The sequence below is a fragment of the Cryptomeria japonica genome, chromosome 10 (assembly GCF_030272615.1).
Source record: "Cryptomeria japonica chromosome 10, Sugi_1.0, whole genome shotgun sequence".
Classification (NCBI taxonomy): Eukaryota; Viridiplantae; Streptophyta; class Pinopsida; order Cupressales; family Cupressaceae; genus Cryptomeria; species Cryptomeria japonica.
Window position 1 is genome coordinate 630,457,507 of NC_081414.1, and position 7,781 is coordinate 630,465,287.

Sequence of the window (7,781 nt, forward strand, 5' to 3'; positions counted from 1 at the left end):
GCTACACAATCAACCAAATAGGGTTACGTATTTGTGTGGAACCCATCACACAATCGCTCTATTAGTATCACACATTCCAGGAAAAATTGTTGTTCTGTTGTTTTTATTCTCATACCTATTTTGTTCTCTGATCTGTTTAGTTCTGCACGAAATTGAGTAAATCTGGAAACAAATTATTTGTATTACATATTTTTATTATAACAGTTTATGGCATGTAAGGTACGCTATCAAAGGATTCTCAAAGCAGAAAAGCAAATACAAGATTGGGAAGACCAACCAGCGATTGACAGATACAATAGCTTGGTTCTCTCATATCAGGTTAAATATGATTTAATTAACATTGAATGTATGATGAGAGATCTAGCTAGGGCCTCACAATCTATTTTGCAGGTTTCTGATCAAGTTTAGTCTCAATTTTTATTTTTTGTGTTATCTGCCCGTGTGTCATGCAATTGACCTGTTAAGGTCACACAATCGCCCTGTCAGGATCACGCATTCGACTTGACAGAATTATGCAATCACTTATCTAGAGTCACACAATCGGGCAGGTATCATCACGCATTTGCTTCTGTCAATTTTTGATTCTCTATTTTCTCTTGATTTGATTTTACTGCTAATCATCTGTTTGTAGCCTATGGCGAATTTACAAAAAGGATCAGATTAGCATTAGATCAATTACACTCATAATCTCACACTTCATCTTTTGGTGCTTAAAATCAACAATGGCTAAAATGGACATGCATTTATAATCTCACACTTCATCTTTTGGTGCTTAAAATTAACATTGGTTAAAATTGACATGCATGTATAACACTTCGATTTGGGCTTAAAATCAACAATGGTTAAAATTGACATGACTGCTTTCACATTTCAATTTGGTGTTTAAAATGGACATGCACATACGTATTGAACACCTCAATTTGGGCTTTAAAATGAATGTGAATCTGGTTGCATATAGATTAAATCACATTTGATTTTCTTAAGGGAAAGAACTTTTATCGTGTTTAGGGTGGACCTACTGTTGCATTAACTAACTTTCCACCCACCTTTGGGGTCTTGTGAGAAAGGAAGGAGGTGACAATGACACTCAATTTTATTTTATTCCATGTAGAGAGGGGTATCTTTGACTAGGGATTTCATCACCCCATAGAGGTACTTCGAATTGGGATACGTTGGGGATATCATCTCTCACAGCGTACTCTCGAGCAAGTTTCTTGAGCCGCTATATAAATATACTGGTCAGGCGGCTAGAGCGTTGAGTGAATTTGATGTATGTGGGGGCCTTCCCTGCATCGATAAGCTCAACTAAAGTCTTAAGTGGTTTGCTTTGAGAATCCGTCGTTGGATCAAGACCCCTCAAAATTTTACAATAAGAACCAATTTAGTAACCCAAAACCCTGCATTCAGTGATTCTGGGAGTGCGGATTGTACCCCATAGATATCCTTCATGTACCTTACACTATGATACAAAAATCCCTCGGTTATAAGATCTTCGGATCTTTGGGGTAAAAGAGACTGGCATGCCCGAGAAGTGTGTGCTGTGGAGTGGAGCCAGTTCTGCCAGACTCTCTATCTGTTCGCTTTGTTTCGATATTTTGTAAGGGCCTCATTGAATGGTTTTCAATTTCCAGCCTAAGATTGTATTCTGTGCTTTTTTATGTATCATTGTATCAGACCAGTATTAAGTCAGTTTTTTGGGCTATTTCAGGCCCTATCCTACGTATCTCTGAATTCTCTGAGATTGTTTGAAAAACTAGTTTAGTCAGCTATATTTACTTCCAAGCAATTGTTCTCAGACTTGAAAAAGCCATGAAACTTGTCTTATACACAGAAATACTGAAAACCAAGTCCATTTTTGAAACCCAAAATTCAAAGTTTTAGACACTTGTGACGATAGGAAGTCCTTGCATAGTCCTCATTTACGTCCCTATTATCATCCTTAGTCCTTGCATAGTCCTTATTTACATCCTTAGTCCTCACATAATCTCTATTTTACGTCCTCATTATTATCCTCATATACGTCTTCATCTAGACCTCATATACGTCTGCCTTAGTTCATCGTCATTTGCATAATCATCCTACAAAGTCATAGCATGCGTCTTAATGGGTCTACTAGGTGATGGTTTTCTCCCCTTCAAGTAACCTAATCTAGTGCCAAACCACGGTTAGTGAGAAATCATTGAAGGTTTAGCTAACTTAGCTTGGGACTCAAGGAGAAACACACCCCAATATATAGGAGTCAAGTACAAGATAAATATCGAGTATAAAATTGCCCGTAGGATTGATAGAGAAATTCTTGAAACCCGTCTAAGAGAAGACATGGAAAAACTTGCATTACAGAATTCCCGAAATACTCAACAAGTCTAGCATCAAAATCCCCAATAGAGAGTCTAGTCTAGCTTTTGTTAGGATTCCCAAAGATACTAAGAGGGGGGGGGGTGAATCAGTATCTGACCGGTTTATAAACTTACTTGACTTAAAACATGAAAAACATATTAAAACTGTGTACTGGTAAACTAGAAATAATGCAGTAAACAAGAATAACAACAACCACATGAGAAGCACACCATAACACAATATTTTAACGAGGAAACCCGGTGTGGGAAAAACCTCAGTGGGATTTGTGACCCACAATATTCGCTTACTGGCCAATAAGGGAATATTACTCCTACAATAGGGGCCTGCACATGTAGGAAGGCCAAGTGCCTAGAGCTCACTGCCCAATTACAAAAGAAGTCACACTGACTTACAAAAATGGATTATACTAATCCAATGTCTTGTACTAGTTTAGATCAGCATCGGCTATGCCAGATTCAGTACCGGTTTAAGCTCTGCTACAACATAAATCCTTAACCAATATTTCACATATTAGGTCTACTTATCTCACATCCTCTTTCACACATTTCCTATTACAAAATGATCTTATACATATATGAGTCATATTTACAACTCGCCATGTTGACTTACAATGATTTTACAATTAATTACAAAATACTTTTAAAACAAAATTGAAGTTGGCCAAGGTGCCGGTATCCTTCCTTTCACTGTCGGTGTCCTATGTGCCAGTGTAGAGTCTGTCGGTGTCCTATGCTTGCAAGGTTGCCATCAATAACAAAACCTTCAATCTCTTACAATTTCTCATTGGAGTGTGCATTTGCCAACAGCTTTGCATACCTCACACCTATGTCTAGAGTCTAGCATTAGTCATCATCTTGCATAAAACGACCCTCATATAGAAGTCTTAAATGCCCGTCACAAGGTCACAAAAGGAAAAAGGTATAATGGACCCAAACAATGATCAGTCTGTAAACCCAACTTGGAATATGGACATATCAACTAGTCAATAGTCAAATTCTCAAGCAATGCCCACAATACATGAACTACAACAACATTTAACACGTGAAGAGATTGAATCAGCTCAACAAGACCCATATGTGCTTATGATCTTAGATGCACTTATACATAGTGATAGGGACAAATATCTCTCATTGTTATTATAAAATGGAGTGAAATTACCTGAAGATTTTGATGTCACAAAAATCTTACCACTAGGAAATACTCTAGGTCAATATAATAGTCAAATACCACATATAACACAAATGCAAACAACGACCTCCAGTTTTCCTTAGAATGCACCTATGCAAACGAATGTCAGTACAAATGCAAACTCTCAATCAAGTGCATCATCTTCAGCGATAAATGTTAGTGTACCAACACAGAGCATACCGATAATATCAAGTGTCTCAACACCTATTTCAACACAGATTCCTCAGGCAACAAGTGCAACCCAACCTTCAGTTTCCTATTCTATAGGATCAACTTATAGTCACCAAAATGCAAATCTAGGTCTTGAAAATACAACAAGTACAACTCATCCTAACATGGGTTCACATATCAACTATTTCACAATACCTAGTGGAACGTACAACACGAGGAATTACAATCATTGTAGCTTCCAACAACCTCCTAGTCATGCTACCACGAATCCTTTTGTGGGACATACACAGAGACAAGGTGTACCTTTGACGCAAACGGATATGCTGACACAACAATTAAAAAATTTGTAACAACAAGTGACCACTATGCAATCTGGTAACGCTAAAAAGAGCTACACACTGCAGGACTTACATCCTTATCCTTTTGATCACACTTTGTACATGTCGCCTTTCCCACCACATTTTGAAACACCAAAATTCGATAGATACCAAGGGAAAGGTGATCCTAGAGACCACATCAGAGAATTTTTCATGACATGTATAGAGGTTGCAACAGAGGACACTTACTTAATGAGACTATTTCCTAAAAGTCTGGGGGTCTAGCCTTAGAGTGGTTTTCACATTTACCACTAACCATCACATCATGGAGAGAATTAGTTGAACACTTTATTGAAAATTTCTTGCATAACATTGAAACCCCAGTTACTTTGATGGACTTGTGTACCACCAAACAATATGAGAATGAAACATTTACATCCTTCATACAACGATGGAGGGCTCTCGATAGGAGGTGTAAACCAATTATTCCAGAAATAGAGCAAGTGGATATGTTCATTGAAAACTTGATCCCAAAGATTAAATTTCCCTTACAAATGCAATGTTTAACCTTTCAAACAAATCACAGAAAAAGCTCTAAAATGTGAGAGGGGACTAGTGGAACAAGGTCTTATTAAGTATGGCAACACCAACAACAATGACAAATCCAAGTTTTGGTCAAAAAACAAAAATGTGACCAATGATGGTGTTGTAGATGCTAGAACAGTAAATAGAACTCAGCCAATTTTATCTTTAGGAATGAGTCAATCATCAAATCCACATACAGAGAATAACCCTGCTTCAACAAATGTAAATGCTACACAAAACATGAACACAAGGCACCCCAGGGTAAATGCTCCAAGAAGGAATTACACACCTCTAGGAGAACCTATTGAGTCAGCACTCAAAAAGTTAATACAGACAAACATGATCACTTTACCGAAAATTAGAGTATATGAACCAAGTCCTTTCAAACCCACATGGTGGAATGATAATGATTTTTGTGATTATCATGGGACTAAAGGTCATAAAATGACTAGTTGCTATAAATTGAAAAACTTGGTCCAAGATATGATAGACCAATGCGACATCACAATCGATACCAATAAAACCTCAGCAAACACAAATCACACAATCTTTAATGATCCATTTGTTAAGAATGACAAAGGGAAGGCTACTACATCAGGAACTCAAGATAATACAACTAACTACACAAAAGTCTCATATGACTACACTATTCATGCCATTAGCTCAGGAGATGTAGTAGACAATGATTCACAAGAAACACTTGATCAAGATGAGCAATATCTAGGAACTCACATAGAAGATAACCAAATTTGCATGTTGTTAGAGGCACCAAAATACGATAATGATAGAAATCTTTGTCTTAGAGATTGGAGGCATGATGAACCATCTCATTCAGGATGGTTTGAAGATGAACTCATAAAACACATCATGGATATCAAACATACACATGGAGACTATAAAGAGGGATTTAACATAAACCTTGATAACACAACATATGATACCGACAATACCTACAAAAGAGATGATATGGTAGCTTCAAACACAAAGACAGAGACTGTGTAGTAGTTACTCGCAGATCAAAGGTAACCTTACAAGGAGTACCACCAAATCATCCACCAGTAGTAGGGACCTATAATGTTGTTGAGAAACTTAAGAAAACCCCGACACATATATCATTATTTGAACTACTGCATATTTCACCCACTCATAGAGTTATTCTGGACAAAGCACTTCAAGATTTGGTAGTGGATAGAGATATAGATGAAAATGCCTTCCAGTCCATGGTAGGAAATTTGACACAAGGCAATCGCATTGCATTCACAGAACGAGACATGCCTAGTGACATACTGCTCCATAATGACCCACTACATCTAGAAGCTTACATACATAAAAGAAGGATCCGAAGAGTACTCATAGATGGAGGAGCCAACCTTAGCATTTGTACTTTAAAACTGGTTAAGGCACTAGGATATTCTGAACTTCACATTGATTCATCCAAGAGAATAAATATCAAGGCATACGATGATGAAGAATGTCCCTCAAAAGGCATTGTAACATTACTCATACAAGTGGGACCTATAACAACAGAGGTCACTTTTCAAGTCTTTGATAGGGAACTGAGATATAACATGTTATTGGACCGCCCATGGATCCATACCATGCAAGCAGTACCATCCACATTTCATTAGTGTGTCAAATTCCCATATAATGGTATTGAAATCACTATAAAAGGTGATGCAAATCCCTTCCAACATTGCAATTACTTGAAAGAAAGTGTGGATAATCAGGTACCTATTAATCAAGCAACACCTCTCACTACACAACTGGATGCATTAACAATCATAGAAACAAAGAAGAATATGCCTACAACATCTTCTTTATAGATAAAAGATATTGGTTGTGGAGAGTACTCTATTGCAAATGCTTCAAGTGGGAAACAATTGTCTCTATCTCCTAAGTCTTTTGGGAAACCTCAAAATGCAGTACAAAAACAAGACAAAGGTAAAGAAATTGTTAGATACACAGACTCGTGCTCTTTCATTAGATGGGGTGACTTACAAGAAGAATCCCTAAATGAAGATGTCAACCATTGGATATATAGAGGAGAGGATCATATGACAATACCCAGAATACCCATAGATCAATATGGCAATGGATTCAAAATGCTCCAAAGACATGGATATGATGGTACCACAAGTCTGGGGTTATAGAAACAAGGAAGACTACAACCTATTGTTCCTAATGACAATCCAGGGAATCAAGGATTGGGGTATAACCATGTACCACATATCATAGAAGCAAGACAACATACCCTTGATATACTAAATAGACCAATGAAACTGTCAGACTACATACCACAAAGGGATTTGTCCACGCAAGTGCTTCCCTCTTCATCTCAAATAAGTAATCCATTACCCACATCGCCTAACGTAGAATCAGATGGGGAAGACATGAGACAACTCCTGAAAGAGCCTAGCACTGAGCCACAAAATGATACAGTTCTTGACACAACAGTACAAGCTAATGTTGCAACAAACATAGGTTTACCACCAACAAATGAATCTAATCCATGGTTATTATCAATACTTCTTCCACGAGAAATGACTCAAGCTCAACCTAACGAATCAGATGAAGAAAGATTGCAAAGGCTTATACCAGGCTTAAGAAGGGTAACTACTGTCCAAAGAAGACCGATCAATCTACAATGGAATCAATAGCAGGAACAAGAAGAGATAAGTGATGATGATAAAACATACATTGAAAGTGAGACAGACTCTCATGACTATGAGTTCTTATCACTCGATGATTCTAGCCCATGAACAAGTGTCATACTAAGGTATCAAATAAAGCCTATACAAGATGAAAATACACCAAGTCATTCAAACAATCAAGTCTTCATGTTATCAGAATCTATTATAGAAGGGAGTAATGACTTACCCCTTGTACATTAACACTTTATTGATTGGGGGCAAGAAGGAAAACCAACTCTGGATTGGTTTGAAAACTATGAAGCAATTGCAGAATTCCTCGGAGTCAGAGAGGGATTTCCACAAGGTGACCACAAAGCAGGGTTTGATGTAGACCTGGATAGAACAACATACTTTGGAGAGGAAATTACCTCTACAATAGAAGATACAGATCAAACCACCCATAATGGAAAGAGTGAGTTGGGTAACCTTCGTATCGAAAGAGAAAGTTCAACATTGCTTATAGAAGAAACTA